A 22362-nucleotide genomic window follows, 5' to 3' on the forward strand; every position below is an offset into this window, starting at 1 on the left:
AGATCGGAGAGAAGCTGTTTTTTTTTAAACTGATCACAGCAAAGAGGCTAGATTGTGCAGGCGCGTGACGTAGCGCACCAAAGGTTTAAAAAGAAAGACCACCATATACAGCAGTCATTATGGTATTGGCCATCGTCGGAGTGGACTGACGCAGAGTGGGAGGGCTTTGGCTCAATCAGGCTTCGGCGAGAACAGGCAGAGGCAAGGTTTGAACGGGACACGACTGCGCAAGCGCGTGAAAGTCGGCCCGTGAGGCAGCGGGAGAACTTAAATAGCAAGCAGAAGCTGAGTACGAGCTTCACTCCAGGTGAGGTAACCTCCTTTAATTAATCTAATTAGCTTAGGAGTAGGTAATGGAGGCAGCAGTTAGGGCAGTTGAGTGCTCCGTTTGCAGTATGTGGGAAGTCAGGGCGAGCACTGTTTTCCCTGATGACTACACCTGCGAAAGGTGCATCCAGCTGCAGCTCCTGACAAACCATGTTAGGGAACTGGAGCTGGAGCTAAATGAACTTCAGATCATTCAGGAGGCAGAGACAGAAATAGACAGGAGTTTCAGGAAGATAGTTACCCCTAGGAGTCAGGAGACAGGTAGTTGGGTGACTGTCAGGAGACGGAAGGGGAATAGACAGGAAGAGCAGAGCACCCCTGTGGCCGTTCCCATCAACAATAAGTATACCGTTTTGGATACTGTTGGTGGGGATGAGCTACCAAGGACAAGTTGCAGTGTTTGCATCTCTGGCACCGAGACTGGACCCTCAGCTCAAAAGAGAAGGAGGGAAAAGAGGAGAGCAGTAGTGATGGGGGATTCGATAGTTAGAGGGACAGATAGAAGGTTCTGTGGAAGAGATCGAGAATCCCGGAGAAGGATATTGAATTGTGTAAGTTAAGGGAAACAAGTAGGGAAGTTATAGAAACTATGATGATTAAAGAGGAGGAAGTACTGGTGCTTTTAAGGAATATAAAAGTGGATAAATCTCCGGGTCCTGACAGGATTTTCCCTAGGACCTTGAGGGAAGTTAGTGTAGAAATAGCAGGGGCTCTGACAGAAATATTTCAAGTGTCATCAGAAACGGGGATGGTGCTGGAGGATTGGCGTATTGCTCATGTTGTTCCATTGTTTAAAAAGGGTTCTAAGAGTAAACCTAGCAATTATAGGCCTGTCAGTTTGACGTCAGTGTTGGGTAAATTAATGGAAAGTATTTTTAGAGATGGTATATATAATTATCTGGATAGACAGGGTCTGATTAGGAACAGTCAACATGGATTTGTGCATGGAAGGTCATGTTTGACAAATTTTATTGAACTTTTTGAAGCGATTACGAGGAAAGTTGACGAGGGTAAAGCAGTGGATGTTGTCTATATGGACTTCAGTAAGGCCTTTGATAAGGTTCCACATGGAAGGTTAGTTAGGAAGGTTCAATTGTTAGGTATTAATATTGAAGTAGTAAAATGGATTCAACAATGGCTGTATGGGAGATGCCAGAGAGTATTGGTGGATAACTGTTTGTCAGGTTGGAGGCCGGTGACTCGTGGTGTGCCTCAGGGATCTGAACTGGGTCCAATGTTGTTTGTCATATACATTAATGATCTGGATGATGGGGTGGTAAATTGGATTAGTAAGTATGCAGATGATACTAAGGTAGGTGGCGTTGTGGATAATGAAGTAGGTTTTCAAAGTTTGCAGAGAGATTTAGGCCAGTTAGAAGAGTGAGCTGAACCATGGCAGATGGAGTTTAATGCTGATAAGTGTGAGGTGCTACATCTTGATAGGAATAATCCAAATAGAACATACATGGTAAATGGTAGGGCATTGAAGAATGCAGTAGAACAGAGTGATCTAGGTATAATGGTGCATAGTTCCCTGAAGGTGGAATCTCACGTGGATAGGGTGGTGAAGAAAGCTTTTGGTATGTTGGCCTTTATAAATCAGAGCATTGAGTATAGGAGTTGGGATGTAATGTTAAAATTGTACAAGGCATTGGTAAGGCCGAATTTGGAGTATTGTGTACCGTTCTGGTCTCTGAATTACAGGAAAGATGTCAACAAAATAGAGAGAGTACAGAGGAGATTTACTAGAATGTTACCTGGGTTTCAGCACCTAAGTTATAAGGAAAGGTTGAACAAGTTAGGTCTTTATTCTTTGGAGCATAGAAAGTTGAGGGGGGACTTGATAGAGGTATTTAAAATTATGAGGGGGATAGATAGAGTTGACGTGGATAGGCTTTTTCCATTGAGAGTAGGGGAAATTCAAACAAGAGGACATGAGTTGAGAGTTAGGGGGCAAAAGTTTAAGGGTAACACGAGGGGGAATCTCTTTACTCAGAGAGTGGTAGCTGTGTGGAATGAGCTTCCAGTAGAAGTGGTAGAGTCAGGTTTGGTATTGTCATTTAAAGTAAAATTGGATAGGTATATGGACAGGAAAGGAATGGAGGATTATGGGCTGAGTGCGGGTCAGTGGGACTAGGTGAGAGTAAGCGTTCGGCACGGACACCGAGATGGCCTGTTTCCGTGCTGTAATTGTTATATGGTTATATGGTTACATGGTTAATCTGGTCTCTGCCCAGCTTAATCTTGTGGCTCTATTAATCTTCTGAAGGTCCCGTTGGTATTGCTACTTCAGTCAGTCCGTGGCCATATGTGGTCACAAGAGATTCAATTCAATTCAAGTTCATTGTCATTTAACCATTTATGAATACAGGCAAACAAGACAGCATTACTATGGGGTCAAGGTGCAAAGACACATTACTAATAGTCACAGACAGTAAGCATACACAAGGTTACAATCACGTAATAAGAGTCCCAACACCCACACCCGCAATGCCACTGCTTGATGCACACAAGTCAATAAACCCATATAGAATAGCAGTAAAAATATAGTGATGTAGAATATGTATGTATATATATATATATATATAGACCAGAACCCTCAGCCCAGCGATATCATCTGTGAACTGGGCCCCGATGCCCGACTACTGCTGGGCAAATCAGTGGCTTTGAGGCCCAGTCCTTGCATATACAAGTGCAAAAGGAATATTAGTAAAAACACAACCAGATAAATATGTACATATATAGTCTAGACCCCGCAGTCCATTTCAAACTTCCAGTCACTACAACTGAGCTATGCCACCTCTGGTAGAGCGCGACAACTTGGGTGCCTCTCTTCCAATGGCTGAAAAGGGAGTTACCCCACAGCTTGAGGCCCGAGTCCATTGAGTGCTGCTAAAAAATCTGCAGTCGGCCACAAGATAGCTTGTCTTGTGCTGAGCGAAACCTGGGGAGGGCAGCTCCAACTCTGTTCTGGACACTACCACACTGTAAAGCACAATGGCTTCATCCCCTCACTCCAGGTGGCTGCAAATAGGCAGCACCATGGCTTCAGGCCTAGACTTTGCTACGACTGAGGACTGGGCCCCCTCCATCTGTCTCTGCTCGCACTCAAAAAATCAGCGAATTGAACTGCGGCACACCATGTTGCCGACCAATGTCCAAAGGGATCTTGCGATCATAAAGAAAGTGTCCATGACATCCACTCACTATTTGACGGTTAGCCTCCTTCGACACAAGCAGCAGCACGTTGGGCAGTTTCTTCATTATCTCAGCCAGTGAGCAACTTGCTGAGGGTGTAGACCTGCAATCCTGTGTGTTCACAGGATCGTACTGGAATTCTTGAGCAACACACAAAAAATGCTGTAGGAATTTAGCAGGTCACGTGGAGTTAAATGAGCAGCCAACGTTTCTGCACAAGATCCTCCATCAGGACTGGAAAGGAAGGAGGCAGAAGCCAGAATTTTCTTCTTCTGCCTTTTGCCTCCTTTCTTTACAATCCTGATGAAGGGTCTCGACCTCAAACATCAATTTTTTATTGCCCTCCAATGGTGCTGCTGAGTTCCTCCACTGGCACCAGAAAGTAAGACTAGATGTCTGATAATTAGTGCTGAATCCAGGAGCACATCGGATCTTCAGTTCATTTCCTAGTTCTGGGTGCTGCAGCATGTAGGATCGGGATGGGCTTACACTTGCACAGTTGACTAGTCATCTCAATTCACTCTGCAATTAAATTTCAGTCATCTCAAACATTAATTAACTTGATGTTTCTCGATACCCAAAGCCTCTGTTGAAGTTAAAAGCTTACTTTTATTGTCAAATGCAAATGATCTTACAAATTTATGGTTGAATTCATGATTCATACTTATATTAATTTTATGACCTATTGAGCAAAACAGCATCTAAATATTGCTTTATAATTAAAGCCTTGGAATAAGTAAGCTGTAAGTTGTTTAAGTAGGGCTGGCAAGGTGGCGTAATGGTTAGCACTAAGCTTTACAGCTCCAGCAATCAGCGATGGGGGTTCATTTCCCATTACTACCTGTAAGAAGTTTGTTCATTTTCCCGTGACCACATGTGTTTTCTTCAGGTACTCTGGTTTCCTCCCACATTCCAACGATGGATGAATTAGAGTTAGGATTAACGTTAGTAACTTGTGGATATGCTATTCTGAGATCACAAATCTCAGTTGGTCATCGATGCAGTTCACTGTATGCTTTGACATACATGTTACAAATAAAGATAATCTGATTTTAAAACTAAACCTAAATATTGAGTTCCCTTATTTGGCACATTTGAATTGTCTGACAATTTGCTGTTTATTCTCTTCCTTCATGATTTCCTTGGAGACAGACATGGTCCAGATGTTTGGAAGCTTCACAACTTGTTCCTACACCCTCCCAAATGCTGGGAAAGAATGAAAGAGAACTTCAACACCCATTGGGAAGACAATTAAAGAAAGATATCCACACCAGTTTCAAATTTATGTACAGGTCATTCAAGAATTAAATATTTTGTTCCAGATCTTGCAAGAGTAATGATGGCAAATCCCATAACACTGTGAAACTGAAAGTAACATTGGGGGGAGTCTAGGACCAGAAGACACTGTCTCAGAATTGAGGGACGCCTATTTAGTTTAGAGATAAGGAGAAATTTGTTAGAGGGTGGTTAATCTGTGATTGCCACAGATGGCTGTGCAGGCCAAGTCATTGGTTATACTTAAAGCAGAGGTTGATAGCTTCATGATTAGCCAGGGTGTGAAAGGTTAAGGGAAGAAGCAGGAGAATGGGGTTGAGAGGGAGAATAACAGCCATGATGGAATGATCGAGCAGGTGAATAGCATAATTCTGCTCCTGGCTCTTATGGTCTTCATGGTTTTGTTTCCATTCATGTTTGAGAAAGTCCTGGGTCAGTGATATAACCTTCCTCCAAAGGCCATGTTGTATGTAGCCTTTTCCAAATGGGTTAAGCAAATCAGCTGATTTGATGTGAAATTAAGTAATCTTCAAATATTAGGTTCAAATATTGCTGCTTTAAGATGGTGGTGCGACGCAGTTTGCAGCGGCCTCTCTGGAGTTGATATCTGTTATTTGTCAAGCAGGGTACTGTGCACAATCCTAATCTGATGAAAAATGGATGTGGGAGCATGGAGGAACATCTGGAAATCTCCAGGAAGGCCTTCTTCGATGCTGCAGCTGTTGTGAGGTCCGGGTCTCTGCTGGGATGAACAGGCCCCCAGTCCTCGGGGTCGCATTGCCAGTGGACGGAGGTTGGGGCATTGTAGTGCGCTTGGCAGAGGATGGTGCTCAGAGAGGCTGTGCCAGAAGGGATGGTTGGAGGCTTGGAGGTTCGACAAACTCGGAGTCCACTGCGGTTGGGGCACTTTCATTGTGCGCTGCGTCTGCGAGGCTGGGTCTGATGGCGCTTTTATTATGTGCTGCATCTGCGAGGCTGAGTCCGGCAGCGCCGTGGAAGTCTGTAATGGGGGTATTCCCTTCTGCTGCCTGCATGGGATGACGAGTCTATCGGGGCTCTGAGGATTTGTGGAAACAGTGTGGTGGTTTCTTTCGAACTTATGTTCTTTTAAACATCTTTGGACTATTTTTACTCTGTCCATGGTCTGTTTTTTTTTAATCAATTATGGTATTGTTTGCACTGTTGTAACTATATGTTGTAACTATGTAGTTTTGTGTAGATCTTGTAGCTTTAGTTTTTGGTTTGCTGGGTGGTAGAGTTGGTCTCCTGACTTGGTGTGTCTGGGTAGTCTTGTTTAGTCTGGTGGGTTTGGAGCTCCTTTCCGGGAAACGCACTAAGATGGTAGCACGATATTAATACACAGCAGCCTCTCTGGACTCTGGATTTGGGGATTGCCAAACGTTATGTGGATTTTTTGGTGTAGTCTGTTTTGTCGTGTGCTTTTGTGATATCATTCTGGAGGAACGTTGTTTCATTTTTTAACTGCATTGCAGTTGTGGTTTCTAAATGACAATAAACCAAAATTCAATTCAATTCAATAATGTATGAAGTTGAAGTGAGCATTGACTAGGGAACAAAATCAGAGCAACTGCTTACCAGTGTTTGTGCCTTAAAAACTGTGTGGATTGTAATTATATAACAGATGCTAAAATAAGTAAAATATTTTTTAACTTAGTTTATGAACCGATTTAGTTATCATTTACCTTCATAATTCATGCATGCTATTACCTTTATTTAGTGTTCATTGTCCCACTGCTGTCTGTAAGGAGTTTGTACGTTCTCCCCATGACCATGTGGGTTTCCTCCTACAGTCCAAAGAAGTACCAAATAATTGGTCATTGTAAATTATCCCATGATCAAGCTGGGACCAGGAGTTGTTTGGCGGCATGGCTTGAAGGGCCAGAAGGGCTACTCCACTCTGCATCTCAGTTAATAAATAACAGCTTTAAATTTTTAATTACACATCTCATTCCTTCCTGGATTCTTGTCTGTAAGAAATATTTTAATGTGAGGCCTTACTTGGAGTATTGTGAACAGTTTATGATAAGAAAGATATTACTAAACTTCTTATTCTGGCTTCATCCCCATTCCTTTCCAGTCCTGATGAAGCATCTTGGCCCAAAACAGCAAATGTTTAATCCCATCTATAGATCGTGCCTGACCTGCTGAGTTTCTCTAACATTTTGTGTGTGTTGCTCTAAAAATTCAGAAGGCAGGGAGAAGGGAGAGAATGCAAGGAAAACCTTGTGGGTGGGGGTAGGGCAATGAAGTGAGAAGCGGGGAAATGATAGGTGGAAGAGATAAAGGGCTGAAGAAGAAGGAATCTGATAGGAAAGTGGACCATGGGAAAAAGGGAAGGAGGAGAAGCATCAGAGGGCAGGCAAGGTGAAGAGAAAGGGTATGAGAGGAGCCAGAATGTGGAATGGATGAAGAGAGAAGGGGCAGGGGGAGAACCAAACCTATGGCCCTAAAAATTTAGAGGATCCACACTTTGTCACGCATTTAGTGAACATTAGTATCTTAAGTCACACTGATCCCAAGATTAACCTTTCTAATAGTTTGAACCATAGAAAGCACTCACACAGACAAAGGCCTATGGAAGATAGGCAGAAGAGTGCTTTTGTTTGAATTGGTCAGAATTGAGATGCAGTGCCATAAAGGTGACAGAGCCTAGAAATAGGCTCTTTAGTTTACTATCTTCATATTCATCAGTACTAATTCCGTTTACCAGTCAGAAGACAAAGTGCTGGAGGAACTCGGTGGGTCAGGCACCATCTGAGGAGGAAAATGGACAGTTAATATTTTGGGTCAAGACTCTTCACCTAGACCCTTCATCTCTGTGCAGATGAAGGGTCTCAATCTGAAAGGTTGACTGTCCATTTCCCTCCAAGATACTGCCTGACGAAGAGAACATGGGAATTGTGAAGATTTAGGAATGAGGGTTGTATTCAGTGGTACTGCAGTCAGAGATTTACATGTCCTCACTTTCAGCTCCTCTTGTTCTAGGCCACCTGGAGTTTCCTTCATAGTGAGGCTCTGAATATGACACCCACTTGGATAAATATTGAAGAACTTCCCTGAAATGGTCTAGACTGTGTGATTGTTGAGGATGCCAGTGGGAGGCTTGTTGGGCATTTGCTATTGTCCTCCTACCCTTGTGTGCACGGATTCTGTACCAGGATTGGGAACTTTGTGATCAAATGAAAGATTTTGATAGCAGTCCCTCACTGGTACAATATGTGAATGGGTCATGACTGCTGTCTAGAACAAGCATTGGCCACCAACAGCAAAGCCAGCATTTAGTGAACATCTCTAAATATTCTAAATGAGAAGGTGGTGGTGAGCTGCTTTCTTCAACTGTTGCATTTTTTATCTGTTGAAGTTACTTCACTGTACTGAGTGGAAGAGATTCCCATGTTTTTCGACCTGCACTGATGAAGGACCAGAGATATTTTCCACGTGTGTGACTTGGAGGTGAATCTGCAGGTAGTGGTGTTTTCATGCTCCCCTTGTCCTTGAAGACAAATATTGCAAGTTAAAGAGGAGATGTCACAATAACTTGGCTGAGGAATTGCAGGGTGTTTTATTTAGATGGTACAGATTGCAATAAGAAGAGAGCTGATATCATCAATCAGACTCAAATATCTTGCAGTGACAAGAAAAATTGATGGAAGAAAAAGTCACAGTTGACAGCGCATAGCGTTCATGAGTTACGTGAAGGGATGGATAGGCAAAAGTTTTGAAGAGTTTATTAGAACTTCTCGGATTAAAGACAGATGGAAGACAATGATTGCACATGTCATAGGACACGGCACATAATAATGAAAAAAAAACACATTGCAGCTATGGTACGCCAATGATAGAGGAAATGGGTTGTCATTATTATTATGATGGACTATGGTTCCTGTGGATTCAGCTGATCACGGTTGTCCTCTTCCTCTTTCTATTCCCAACTCAGGTCAATAACATTCAGGTGTTTCAGAGCAACAGGACTTTGAGGAAACTTTGGCTTTCCTGAACAAACCCATGCTGACCATCTCTAAATGAAGTTTTATGCCCCATAGGAATCAATGATCCATCTAGTGGCACGGTAGTGGAGCTCCTTTGCTGGTTGAAGCATGGGATTAGCTACATTTATTCTTATTTTAGAGATACAGCATGGTAACAGGCCCTTCTGGCCACCAAGTCCACGCTGTCCATCTACACCCATGTCACCAACCAACCTACTAATCCTTAGGTCTTCAGAATGTGGGAGAAAACAGGAGCACCCAGAGGAAACCCATGTAGTCACAGGGAGAAAGTATGAACTTCTTATAGACAGCTGTGGAATTGAACCAGGTTAATGATGTTGTAATAGTGTTTTGCTAACTGCTGTGTGTCCAAGATAATATCTTCTGGATCAGTTTCAAGATTTAGAGAAAATATCATTTAATGTCATTTCCAGTACACAAATGTAAAAGAAAACAAAATATTTGTTACTCCAGATCCGATGCAGCACAAAAAACAAACTAAAATAAAGAACACAATAATAAACAAAGCACAATAAATATTGCAGTTTGGGAGTTCATTGATGTTGTACATTAAAAAGGTGGGAGAATGGGATTGAGGGGGATAATAAATCAGTCATGATACAATGGTGGACCAGACATGATGGGCTGAATGGCCTAATTCTGATCCTATATCTTATTGTCTTATGGTACATTTTCTGCATATTAATCCTTTAATACTGCATACTCTCAGCAGATGACAACATCACCCATCGCCACAGGCTCCCCAAAATGACTGAGAGTGAGAACTTGTGCAGAGTGTGGATGCACCTGTATCAGACAACACTGGGACCGATTCACAGCCCATTGGCCAGCAGATATGGATATAGGCCATTCGGTAAACTCTATCTGTTTAAATTCCTTATTTGCATAATCAATCATCATTCGCAATACAGCTGTTAAAAATACCTTGAAGTTAGTAAAGTAATTGTCTTCAGGTTGGTGTGTACCTTACCCATGGATCCTTGACTTCCTCATTGGGAGACCATTCAGTATGGGTTGGAGATAGCATCTCCTCCTCACTGACAATCACCACTGTTCAGCCCACTGCTCTACTATCTCCATACTAATAACTGTGTGGCTAGACACAACTCAAACAACACTGTTGTTGGTAGAATCTCAGATGGCAATGAGGAGCTGCAGAGTAATAATATAGACTTGGTGGATGACAGTGTAGGCTTTTGCAAATAAAACAAAGTGAGGTGTTTTATGTTTGACAAAACCCATAACACATTTTATTGAACTCCAAAACCTTCACATGAAAGTGTGCTAAAACTCTTTTCCTCAAAACTTCATCACATCAGTCCAGCCTCTTAAAGTGAACCCCAACTCAATATCGGTGGTTGTGAATTCTGTATATTTTTTCCAAATATCTTACTCGACAAAGGCCCTCACCCCCCAGAATTCACTAAAACTGGCATTGTGAGCCTGTCTGGAGCTCGAGCTCGAGCGAGCTGCCCGGTCCAGGTCCTGTGTTCTATGGGCAGAGGAACAGCAGGAGCATCTGGCTTGTCCAGAGGTGCATTGACATGCTCAGGGTCATATTGTGACACCAGGGACGTGGCAGCAGAATGCTCCAAATTTTGGTTGGCCAGTTTAAGGCAATCTACCAAAATACATTCAGCTTTAATCCTCTTAAACTATGTCAAAAGTCTTTTCTCCCCATTTCAAAATGCAGAACGGGCCCTCGTAAGGGGGCCAGAAGGGATTTTGGTGTACATCATGGTGAACAAAAACAAATGAGGGAAATGTAGATCAGCAGGACCCAAGTGTGCAGTACACCATGATGGGAGGTAGGATTTGCCTTAAACAGGAAGCACTACAAGACCATATTACAAAGAGCGAGTTGCTCAAGAAAAACACAATGAACTCTCAATGATTTACTGACTCTTATCAAAAACACAATGAACCAATTCAGGTGCTCTAAAAACCCTCTCTGGTGCCACACACAGCCCTGAAGAGCTCATTACATCAGCATGCCAAATGGCTCTGGTGCCCGGCTGTCAATGAATGCTATGCCCTTCAAAGATCTTTCTTAGCTGAGCTTACTGCACACTCACAATCTGTGAACAATCCTTGCCTGGACTTTGCCTTGATGCAACTTTCACAGTGGCATGCCAGAGGGAAGTGAGATAGAAAATGCTGCAATATGCCAAAGGTGCCAGCGGTTAGTAAGCCAGAGCCAATATGTTTAAACTGAAGCTTGCACTTTTTACACTCTTTACAGCTCCCATATTGCCGATGTTTCTTATAGTGAGTCAATCTAAGACCAGATGACACAGCCTTTGAACAGAGATGATGAGGAAGTTCTTCAGTCAGAGAATGATGAATCTGTGGAATTCATTGCCACAGTTGGTTACAGAGGCCAGTCATTTTGTATCTATATATATTTGTAAGGAGTTTCTTCTTTTATGTTACCGCTAAGGCTAATAAAATGGCTTCTTTGTTATGTTAAAAATTAAAATGCTTCTTTGTTATGTTAAGTGGTGAGAGAATGCTTTCTCTGCAGCTTGTTTTGGTTATAATTACTAATAATGAGAATTGTATTCATTTGTTAACCAATTGGGATAGCTGTTATTCTTTTTTGTGGGTCTGTAAACTAGTGTTGCGCGAGCTTTTGGGGAGAAGGTGCGAGGGGGTTAGAGAGAGAAGGAGACCTGATGCTGTAAGCTGGGCGATGGAACGGACCCCGAGCGGGAGTCGAAGGCCCAGGATTTTGGCGAGGAGAGGAGACGAGGACAGATTCGTGTGGAGCATCTCGTCGACCACTGTTGTTGGTCCCAGGCGGGGGGTCGAGGAGATCGGAGGGGATCGAATGGTGGCAAGAAGACTTACCGGGGGCTACATATATAGCAAAGTTTGTTAGGTTCCTGTTAAATCAGTGTGTCAAAGGTTATGCAGAAAAGTCAGGAGAATGAGGAATAATAAATCAGCCATCTTGGAATAGCAGAGCATACTTGATGGGCTGTATGGCCTAGTTCTGATCCCGTGTCCTATGGTCTTATGGGGATGTGGAGATCTGGAGTGGCTCATGGGAAACTGCACCCATTATATGTTTATGATCTGCCTGCACTGTGCCTTCTCTTACAGAGAAGATAGTGCTGGTTATACTAATACGATATTCTGCATTTTGTTATTACTTTTGATCTTTTCAAGTACGGAATGATCTGCATGCATGACTCACAGTTTTTCACTGTACCTTGGTACATGTGATGATAATAAACCAATTACCTGAGCTGCTATTGCAAAGGGACAGAACCGAGATTTGCATCACTTACCTCTGAGCTCTATGTTTTTGCTTTCAGAACCAGAACTGATATCAGATTTATTATCAGTGACTTAGATGACACAATTCTTTTTTTCAGCACTGCAGTACAAAAACATAAAACTGCAAAAGTAAATAGTGCAAGGGATTTAAAGGGAGTAATGGGGGAATAAGGGTTTGGGGACCATTCAGAAATCTGTTGGTGGAGGGGAAGAAGCTGTTTCTGAAACACTGAGTGTGGTCTTCAGGCTCCTGTACCTCCTCCCCGATGGTAGAACTGTGATGAGGGCATGTCCTGGATGGTGAAGATGCCTCCTTCTTGAGTCACTATCTGTTGAAGAAGTCATCAATGCCAGCCTCATCTCTACTCTTCTCCCTGTTCAAAGGTTATTAATTTATCCTTTTGTCCCACATAAAGCAGTTGATAGCATAAAGCAGGGGTTCACCATCTTATTTCTGCCATGGACCCCACCATTAACCAAGGGGTCTGTGAAGGATTCCTGTTCCTCTCTGCACTGCTTTCTCCCTCACTATCCCTTACCCTTAGATTTTATTCTTCTACTCACTGAATCAGTCAGCTCTTGTTGTTTTCTTGCCACTAATAGAACATAGAACTGTACAGCACAGTATGGCGTAGAATCCTGTGCTGACATTTGTAACCTACACCAAGAATAAGCTAATGATTCTGTCCCATATGGACTTCCATCTTCATTCACCCATGTTTTTACCTACGATTTTCCTGGATCTCCCTAACTGTCACCATCCCCCGCAGTTAACGCCCTATACTTCAACACTGTGTAAAAAGAAACGTCTCTCTGACATTCCTCCTTTTACTTTCCTCCAATTACCTTAAAATTATACAAGCTCATGTTAACCATTTCTGTCTGGGAAAATGACACTGGGAGTTCATTTATCTGTGTCCTTTATCATCCCATACACCTCTATCAAGTCACCTGTCATCTTCCTTCATTCCAAAGAGTCGAGACTGAGCTCAATCAGCTCTCCTCATAGGGCAAACACGAGGAAATCTGCAGATGCTGGAAATTCAAGCAACACACGCAAAATGCTGGTGGAACGCAGCAGGTCAGGCAGCATCTACAGGGAGAAGCGCTATCGACGTTTCGGGCCAAGACCCTTCGTCAGGACTAACTGCAGTTAACTAACTGCAAAAGGGTCTTGGCCCGAAACGTCGACAGCGCTTCTCCCTATAGATGCTGCCTGACCTGCTGCGTTCCACCAGCATTTTGTACGTGTTGCTCCTCATAGGGCATTCTCTTTAATCCACCATGGTAAATATCCTCTGCACCTTTTCTAAAACATCCTTCCTACAATGAAGTGGCCAGAACTGAGCACAAGGGGGCAGTATCAGAAAGATAGCACGAATGGCACGAGCATCACTGAACCTCTGCAAAGCTTTTCAACAGCTGTTGTCCTATCAACAACCATCTGGGCATAAGAGGCAGTGTGATGCTCATCCTGTTACACAGCAATGGATGCCAGATGTACTACTCCAATAGTTAATTTGGTTTTTGTTGTTTGGGAGAATTACTCAGAAAGTATTCACTTCAGAAAAGGACTAATCTATTTATTTCTGGAAACTGTAAAGTGGCATATGTGTTGGCAAAGCCAAACAAAGGGGAAAAAGATGGCTTTGGAGGCATTTCTGCACCATCAGAACAGCCAACAAATGCAGCACTTAATCGCTCATTTTCCTGGCTATTTGATGCAATGCATCAACAAAGACAGTCACTGTCCTGGCTCACTTTTTATTCTGTTTCTCCCTCAGGCTGCAGCTAATTCACATCCTGCGTGCTGACGCTCACTTGTTTGCAAAGAACTGAGCTGCATCAGAACTGCTTGCAACTCTCCCTAGAACAAACGGCTAGGCAGCTACTTGTTTGCAATACAGTTATGAATCCTGTGTCCTGTCGGCTGTCATAGAGAAGAGTATCTTCTTGAGGACAGTTTGGCATAGCACATTGGTGGCAAATGCTAAGGGAAAACAGACAAAAATGAATAAATTACAATCAAAATTGGGTTTATTATCACTGACATATGTAGTGAAATTTGTTTTGTGGCAGCAGTACAAGGCATTAAAATTGCTCAAAGTTAGAATAAAAAATAAATATCTAAATAATGCAAAAGAGGAATAGTGAAGTAATGCTCATTGACAGTTCAGAAATCTGATGGTGGTGGGGTAGAAGCTATTCCTAAAATATTGAGTGTGGGTCTTCAGGCTCCTGTACCTCCTTCCTGATGGTAATAATGAAAAGTAGGCATCTCCTGGATGGTGATGGTCCTTAATGTATGGATGTTAACCTCTTGAGGCGTCGCCTTTTGAAAATGTTCTCAGTGGTGGGGAGTCTAGTGCCCATGATGAAGTTGGCTGCTATCTAAAAAAATCTGTCCAACTGTGCCTTAAATATATTTAATGAGACAGCCTCTACTCTCTACTCTCTACTCTATTCTCTGGGCAGAGAATTCCACAGATACTCCACTCTCTGGGAAAAGCAGCTTCTCTTCATTTCTATCCCAATTCTATTCCCCTGAATATTGAGACTCATCTCACTTACCAGTGGCCATTTATCATGGTCAGCATGGACAAGGAGGTCTGTAAGAGTTCATTTCTGTACACTTTGATTCTGCAGTTTTACAATTCTATGATCTTATTGCCACAGTCTAGACATTTCATTGCTGTCCTCTCCGTATTCCGTAGAGATATGCAGACTGTTAATCCTGACGTAGTAGTATGCTCTAACATCTATCTAACAGCACTGACTGTAAGTTGCAGATAGCATGAAATGGGATCAAATGCTTAAGACCCCAGATCGCTTGTGGCATCCTTTTGTTTTGTAAAATTTCCCTTGTACATGTTTTGATTTATCTGCCAGCTCTGTATTCAGTTCTGTTTCCATTTCTTTCCAGTTGTGTATCTGCCTGTCTTCCCTTCACATTGAACATTAATTAAGAAGAAATATCTCAGCCCATTTATCACATCTTTTGGGGAGTATACTAGAAGATTCAAGACTCAAGATTGTTTAATGCCATTTCTAGTATATAAGTGTAAAGGAGAACAGAATAATTGTTAGCCCCGATCCAATGCAGCACAAAAACACATAATAACAATAAAAACACAATAAATATAAACACCTATATACATAAATTGATTGTATGTCCATAGAGTGAAGCTAGACATAGGAACATCTGTATATAAGGTTACCGACAGGAAATGATAATATAGTGGTGGTTGGGGGTGTGGAAGGGTGGGTTAGTGGGTGGAGGTGTTGATCAGCCATACTGCCTGGGGAAAGTAACTGTTTTTGAGTCTAGTGGTCCTGGTGTGAATGCTACGTAGCCTTTACCCTGATGGGAGTGGGACAAACATTCCATGAGCAGAGCAGCTGAGATCCTTCATAGAAACATAGAAAACCTACAGCACAATACAGGCCCTTCAGCCCACAAGGTTGTGTAGAACATGTCCCTACCTTAGAAATTACTAGGCTTACCCATAGCCCTCTACTTTTCTAAGCTCCATGTACCTATCCAAATATCTCTTAAAAGACCCTATCGTGTCCACCTCCACCACCGTTGCCGGCAGCCCATTCCATGCACTCACCACTCTCTGAGTAAAAAACTTACCCCTGACATCTCCTCTGTGCTACTCCCCAGCACCTTAAACCTGTGTCCTCTTATGGCAATCATTTCAGCCCTGGGAAAAGACGTCTGACTATCCACACGATCAATGCCTCTCATCATCTTATACACCTCTATCAGTTCACCTCTCATCCTCTGTCGCTCCAAGGAGAAAGTTCACTCAACCTATTTTCATAAGGCATGCTCTCCAAGCCAGGCAACATCTTTGTAAATCTCCTCTGTGCTCTTTCTATGGTTTCCACATCCTTCCAGTAGTGAGACGACCAGAACTGAGCACAGTACTCCAAGTGGTGTCTGACCAGGGTCCTATATAGCTGCAGCATTACCTCTCAGCTCCTAAATTCAATCCCACGATTGATGAAGGCCAATACACTGTATGCCTTCTTAACCACAGAGTCAACCTACGCAGCTACTTTGAGTGTCCTATGGACTCGGACCCCAAGATCCCTCTGATCCTCCACACTGCCAAGAGTCTTACCATTAATACTATATTCTGCCTTCTAACTCTTCCTTCCTAACTCCCTGTAGTCTGTTTTCAAGACCTCTTCCCTATTCCTACCTATGTTATTAGTACTAATATGTACCATGACCTCTGGCTGTTCTTCCTCCCACTGCAGGATATCTGGGACGCAATCCAAAACACCCCGGACCCTAGCACCTGGGAGGCAAACTACCATCCACGTTTCTTTCCTGTGTCTACAGAATTGTCTGTCTGACCCCCTAACTATAGAGTCCCCTATCACTATTGCCTTTCTCTTCTTTTCCTTACCCTTCTGAGCCACAGGGCAAGACTCTGTGCCAGAGGCACAGCCACAGTTGTTTCCCCCAGGTAGGCTTCCCCCCCACAACAGTACTCAAACAGGAGTACTTATTGTCAAGGGGGACAGCCACAAGGGTACTCTCCAGTACCTGACTCTTCCCCTTCCCTCTCCTGACTGTTACCCAATTGTCTTTCTCCAGTGGCCCCAGTGTGACCACCTGCCTATAACTCCTTTCTATCATCTCCTTGCTCTCCCTGACCAGACAAAGGTCATCAAGCTGCATCTCCAGTTCCCTTACGAGCTGCAGCTCGACACATTGGGTGCAGATATGGCCGTCCGTAAGGCTGGGAGACTCCAGGACCTCCCACATCTGACACCGAGCACAGAACACCGGCCTCACACACATTCCTCTTTTCTGCAATTAACACAGGTAAACCTACCTCGCCTCGATACTGCCTAAGCCCTTTCAGCCAAAGCCCTATCACTCCGTTACCTGTCATTCCACTGTCCGCTGGATACAGCGGTCTTCTTTTGAAACATTTCCCACTCTGCTGGCTGACGTCATGCACCTATGCAGTCTTGCCTCTCTTTACCCCAAAGAGTAACAATGCCTTTGCTTTGGAAATCTTTAGCCATTCCCTTGCAGCCTTCTTGCTTCATGTGGTCACTGTCTCTGCACTGGCACCTTTCTGTAAATATGTCCTTGATGGCACCTTGACTGGTGTCAGTGAGGAATTGGGTAGAGGTGTGGGAGGGAGTTCATGATGGGAAGAATGTGTTCTGGGACTGTAAGGTGTTGTGCGAGATATGCACACCTGGGAGTTTGAAACAGCTCACAGTTTCCACTGTTGTGCTGCTGATGTAAAAAGGGCTGTGAAGTATAGAGGCACGAAACATGAAAAATTTTGGCCTTTAAATCTGTACTGAAGATCAAGCATGCAGTTTACACTAATCCTACATTCAATCCATTATTATTCCTCATCACACTCCCACCAAGCCTCCTAAGATTTTAAAATTCAATTATCATATACATGAATACAGACAAACAAAACAGTGTCCTGCAGTGTCAAGAGGCAACACATGTTATTATCAGCACATAGCACATATACTCATGATTTCAGAAAAACCTAGTCAGAAAACAATAGACAACTAAATATTATAGCCCAAGTCCCTGAGCGGCATGATTGTCATCCTGGAGTGGGTTGTGCTTCCACCGAGCAAAATCTGGAGAGCAGCACTGAGCAAACATCAGAAGGAAGCACCGAGCGAACACCAGAGTGCAGACAAGAGTGAAAACTGGAGAGCAGCACCGAATGAACACCGGAGATCAGTACCGAGCGAAAACCGGAGAGCAGCACAGAGCGAACACCGGAGAGCAGCACCGAATGAACACCGGAGAGCAGCACCGAATGAACACGGGAGAGCAGGACCGAGCGAACACCGGAGAGCAGCACAGAGGGAAAACCGGAGAGCAGCACCGAATGAACACCAGAGAGCAGCACCGAACGAACACCGGAGAGCAGCACCGAACGAACACCGGAGAGCAGCACCGAACGAACACCGGAGAGCAGCACCGAGTGAACACCGGAGAACAGAACAGAGGGAACACCAGAGAGCAGTACCGAGTGAACACCATAGGGCAGCAACGAGTGAACACTGGAGAGCAGAAACGATTGAACACAGGAGAGCAGCACCGATCGAAAACCAGACGGCAGCACTGAGTGAACACCAGAGAGCAGAACTGAGTGAACACCAGAGAGCAGCACCGAGTGAACACCAGAGAGCAGCACTGAGTGAACACCGGAGAGCAGAACTGAGTGAACACCGGAGAGCAGTACCGAGTGAACACGGGAGAGCAGCATCGAGTGAACACCGGAGAGCAGCACCGAGTGATCACCGGAGAGCAGCACCGAGCGAACACAGGAGAGCAGCACCGAGTGAACACCGGAGAACAGAACAGAGGGAACACCAGAGAGCAGTAACAAGTGAACACCAGAGAGCAGCACCGAACGAACACAGGAGAGCAGCAGAGAGTGAACACCAGAGAGCAGCACCGAGCGAACACCGGAGAGCAGCACAGAGTGAATACCGGAGAGTAGAACCGAGTGAACACTGGAGAGCAGCACCGAGCGAACACCGGAGAGCAGCACTGAGCGAATACCGGAGAGCAGCACCAAGTGAACACCAGAGAGCAGAACTGAGTGAACACAGGAGAGCAGCACCGAGTGAACACCGGAGAACAGAACAGAGGGAACACCAGAGAGCAGCACCGAGTGAACACGGGAGAGCAGAACCGAGTGAACACCGGAGAACAGAACAGAGGGAACACCAGAGAGCAGAACTGAGTGAACACCGGAGAGCAGAACCAAGTGAACACCAGAGAGCGGCACCGAGTGAACACCGGAGGGCAGCATCGAGTGAACACAGGAGAGCAGCACCGTGTGAATACCAGAGAACAGAACCGAGTGAACACTGGAGAGCAGAACCGAGTGAACACCAGAGAGCAGAACCTACTGAACACCGGAGGACAGCACCGAGTGATCACCGGAGAGCAGAACCAAGTGAACACCAGAGAGCAGCACCGAGTGAAGACTAGAGAGCACTGTAGAGTGAACACAGGAAAGCAGCACTGAACGAACACCGGAGAGCAGCACCATGTGAACACCAGAGAGCAGCACAGAGTGAACATCGGAGAGCAGAACTGAGTGAACACTAGAGAGCAGAACTGAGTAAAAACCTGAGAGCAGAACTGAGTGAACACCACAGAGCAGGACCGTGTGAACACCGGAGGGCAGCACCGAGTGACATCGGAGAGCAGAACAGAGTGAACACCAGAGAGCTGTACCGAGTGAACACGGGAGAGCAGCACCGAGTGAACACCGGAGTGCAGCACCGAATGAACACCGGAGAGCAGAACAGAGTGAACACCGGAGGGCAGCACCGAGCGAACACAGGAGTGCAGCACCGAGTGAACAACGGAGAGTAGAACCGAGTGAACACTGGAGAGCAGCACCGAGCGAACACCGGAGAGCAGCACTGAGCGAATACCGGAGAGCAGCACTGAGTGAACACCGGAGAGCAGAAACGACTGAACACAGGAGAGCAGCACCGATCGAAAAACGGACGGCAGCACGGAGTGAACACCAGAGAGCAGCAGAGAGTGAACACCAGAGAGCAGAACTGAGTGAACACAGGAGAGCAGCACCAAGTGAACACCAGAGAGCAGAACTGAGTGAACACAGGAGAGCAGCACCGAGTGACCACCAGAGAACAGCACCGAGTGAACACAGGAGAGCAGCACCGAGTGAACACCGGAGAACAGAACAGAGGGAACACCAGAGAGCAGCACCGAGTTAACACGGGAGAGCAGAACCGAGTGAACACGGGAGAGCAGCACTGAGTGAACACCAGAGAGCAGCACCGAACGAACACCGGAGAGCAGCACCACGTGAACACCAGAGAGCAGCACCGAGTGAACACCGGAGGGCAGCACCGAGTGAATACTGGAGAGCAGCACTGAGTGAATACCGGAGAGCAGCACTGAGTGAACACCGGAGAGCAGAAATGACTGAACACAGGAGAGCAGCACCGATCGAAAACCGGACGGCAGCACTGAGTGAACACAGGAGAGCAGCACCAAGTGAACACCACAGAACAGAACAGAGGGAACACCAGAGAGCAGAACTGAGTGAACACAGGAAAGCAGCACCGAGTGAACACCGGAGAACAGAACAGAGGGAACACCAGAGAGCAGAACTGAAGTGAACACCGGAGAGCAGAACCAAGTGAACACCAGAGAGCGGCACCGAGTGAACACCGGAGGGCAGCATCGAGTGAACACAGGAGAGCAGCACCGTGTGAATACCAGAGAACAGAACCGAGTGAACACTGGAGAGCAGAACCGAGTGAACACCAGAGAGCAGAACCTACTGAACACCGGAGGACAGCACCGAGTGATCACCAGAGAGCAGAACCAAGTGAACACCAGAGAGCAGCACCGAGTGAAGACTAGAGAGCACTGTAGAGTGAACACAGGAAAGCAGCACCGAACGAACACCGGAGAGCAGCACCATGTGAACACCAGAGAGCAGCACAGAGTGAACATCAGAGAGCAGAACTGAGTGAACACTAGAGAGCAGAACTGAGTTAAAACCTGAGAGCAGCACCGAGTGAACACTGGAGTGCAGCACCGAATGAACACCGGAGAGCAGAACAGAGTGAACACCGGAGGGCAGCACCGAGCGAACACAGGAGAGCAGCACCGAGTGAACAACGGAGAGTAGAACCGAGTGAACACTGGAGAGCAGCACCGAGCGAACACCGGAGAGCAGCACTGAGCGAATACCGGAGAGCAGCACTGAGTGAACACCGGAGAGCAGAAACGACTGAACACAGGAGAGCAGCACCGATCGAAAAACGGACGGCAGCACGGAGTGAACACCAGAGAGCAGCAGAGAGTGAACACCAGAGAGCAGAACTGAGTGAACACAGGAGAGCAGCACCAAGTGAACACCAGAGAGCAGAACTGAGTGAACACAGGAGAGCAGCACCGAGTGACCACCAGAGAACAGCACCGAGTGAACACAGGAGAGCAGCACCGAGTGAACACCGGAGAACAGAACAGAGGGAACACCAGAGAGCAGCACCGAGTGAACACGGGAGAGCAGAACCGAGTGAACACGGGAGAGCAGCACTGAGTGAACACCAGAGAGCAGCACCGAACGAACACCGGAGAGCAGCACCACGTGAACACCAGAGAGCAGCACCGAGTGAACACCGGAGGGCAGCACCGAGTGAATACCGGAGAGCAGCACTGAGTGAATACCGGAGAGCAGCACTGAGTGAACACCGGAGAGCAGAAATGACTGAACACAGGAGAGCAGCACCGATCGAAAACCGGACGGCAGCACTGAGTGAACACAGGAGAGCAGCACCGAGTGAACACCGGAGAACAGAACAGAGGGAACACCAGAGAGCAGAACTGAGTGAACACCGGAGAGCAGAACCAAGTGAACACCAGAGAGCGGCACCGAGTGAACACCGGAGGGCAGCATCGAGTGAACACAGGAGAGCAGCACCGTGTGAATACCAGAGAACAGAACCGAGTGAACACTGGAGAGCAGAACCGAGTGAACACCAGAGAGCAGAACCTACTGAACACCGGAGGACAGCACCGAGTGATCACCAGAGAGCAGAACCAAGTGAACACCAGAGAGCAGCACCGAGTGAAGACTAGAGAGCACTGTAGAGTGAACACAGGAAAGCAGCACCGAACGACCCCGGAGAGCAGCACCATGTGAACACCAGAGAGCAGCACAGAGTGAACATCAGAGAGCAGAACTGAGTGAACACTAGAGAGCAGAACTGAGTTAAAACCTGAGAGCAGAACTGAGTGAACACCGCAGAGCAGGACCGTGTGAACACCGGAGGGCAGCACCGAGTGACATCGGAGAGCAGAACAGAGTGAACACCAGAGGGATGTACCGAGTGAACACGGGAGAGCAGCACCGAGTGAACACCGGAGTGCAGCACCGAATGAACACCGGAGAGCAGAACAGAGGGAACACCAGAGAGCAGAACAGAGTGAACACCGGAGGGCAGCACCGAGCGAACACAGGAGAGCAGCACCGAGTGAACAACGGAGAACAGAACAGAGGGAACACCAGAGAGCAGTACCGAGTGAACACGGGAGAGCAGCACCGAGTGAACACAGGAGAGCAGCACCGAGTGATCACCGGAGAGCAGCACCGTGTCAGCACCGGAGAGCAGCACCGAGCAAACACAGGAGAGCAGCACCGAGTGAACACCGGAGAACAGAACGGAGGGAACACCAGAG

This window comes from Hemitrygon akajei, chromosome 10 (assembly GCF_048418815.1).
Source record: "Hemitrygon akajei chromosome 10, sHemAka1.3, whole genome shotgun sequence".
Taxonomy (NCBI): Eukaryota; Metazoa; Chordata; class Chondrichthyes; order Myliobatiformes; family Dasyatidae; genus Hemitrygon; species Hemitrygon akajei.